Raw genomic sequence first — 1,799 nt, forward strand, 5'->3', positions numbered from 1 at the left:
GGCACTGTAGTAGACACTAGGGATGATAAAGACAAAAATGAAACAATCTCTGCTTGCAAAGAGCTCACATTGTGATGGGGGGAAATGATGGCACATACAGAAGCAGGTAAAGAGAAGAAGTACAAATAAATAAAAGGAAGACCTTCAGATTCAATGCTTTATACATCTGCTATGTATATATATATATATATATATATATATATATATATATATATATATATATATATATATATATATATATATATATATATATATATATATATGCTGTATATGCTATACATATACACATCTGCTACTTAGTTGCCTTCTATCAATCAATAGAGGGAAAAAAATCTAACCCTACCTCCCAGGGTTGTTGGCAAATTGCTTTGCCTTCAGCCAGATGTCGCTGACCACTATGACATATGTCTTCTTAATATAGTTAATAGCAGATGACTTGGTTACTGGTGACACTTATCCATTCATCAAAAATTTACCCAGGATTGCAAAAGAAACCAGAGCCTTGGTGAAGACAGATCTGGAAACCAAGTCCTTTGATTCTAAATCCAATACCCATTCATTATGCTTCAATGCCTCCCTAAAAGCCTCCATGCAAATCCATCCTCATTAAAAGTAAGATATTATAAAGCTTCTCTTGGATTAATGGTGTCTGTTGTATGTGTGTGTGTGTGTATGTGTGTGTGTGGATTTTTTATGTTATAAAATATTTTTATGACATATTATAGGATATGATTATATTTTTCAACCTTTAAAAGTTCTTATTTTAGACAAGTTATGTTTCCTTTTCATCAGTTCTTTCTCCTTTCATGCGTGTTTCATCCCCAGAAGACTTTCCCAGAGTATTTTCCGGAGTTACCACCTTCATTATGCAGTTGTGTTAGTTTTTCCAACTCAAATGAGCTTCTTGAGCATATTGACTTTTGGAACAAATACATTATGGAATGGGTAAATGGACTGGCAAGGCTTTTGTAATGCTATCTGGAATCAGTTTATTGATAGCAACTTTCAGGTTACTTGTCTTCCCCTTCAGAGTCATAATTTCCACTAACTTCTTGTGAATTTGAAGGACCTGTTGCTGCTGTGTGCTAGGTATATGAGGTCTTAAGAACCTAATTGCTGCATTCAGTCCAGAAGAGGTGGACCAAGCAACTATTGGAAGTTTTGACATCAAAATGGGCTTCAATCATGGCCTGCTATTTTTTCTTTCTTTCTTTCTTTTTTTTTTTTTTTAACATGGAACACATCTTGTCCTGGGTAAGGCCTATCCCATGGAAATGAGTCAAAAATTTTTTGCCCTGAATCTCTTTAGTAATCAGCTTAAACTTATAAAAAGCAATCTCATTATTCTACAGATCAGTAAAGCTCACTTCAAAAAATACAACCCTTAAGATCATCAAAGGCAATTTTCATTCCTTGAGTTCTTAAGACCAGTGTCCTGCAAATAATGAATATATGGAACATAGCTGGTGTCTTGACATTATATGGATACTTCAAAAGTGGGTCAACCACTTTCTTTTTGGCTCCTCTTCAGCTACCTTTGGATAGGTACTTATTCTTGCCAATTGCCATGATCCTGTTCAGAAAGCCAAAAAAAGCATTCCAACGGATTTTAAAAAAGATCAGACTTGTGAAGGAATTTAAGAATTTTCTATTGTAATACTGTCATTCTACAGATGAAACAATTGAGGCCCAAAGAGCTTTCTCAAGGTCAGAGATCTTGCAGAAGCCATGAAAAGATTAAAATTCAAATACTCTTTTTCTTTGTCTTTTCTGCTAACCTGCCCCATCTCTTAGAAGTG

The 1,799-nt window shown here is 34.6% G+C and overlaps 1 pseudogene; it reads right to left on the reverse strand.

Moving 5' to 3' along the window:
* Nucleotides 1-815: 815 nt before the first annotated feature.
* On the reverse strand, nucleotides 816-1,569 carry LOC140507761 (small ribosomal subunit protein eS1 pseudogene; annotated as a pseudogene).
* Nucleotides 1,570-1,799: the final 230 nt, after the last annotated feature.

This window comes from Notamacropus eugenii, chromosome 5 (assembly GCF_028372415.1).
Source record: "Notamacropus eugenii isolate mMacEug1 chromosome 5, mMacEug1.pri_v2, whole genome shotgun sequence".
Classification (NCBI taxonomy): Eukaryota; Metazoa; Chordata; class Mammalia; order Diprotodontia; family Macropodidae; genus Notamacropus; species Notamacropus eugenii.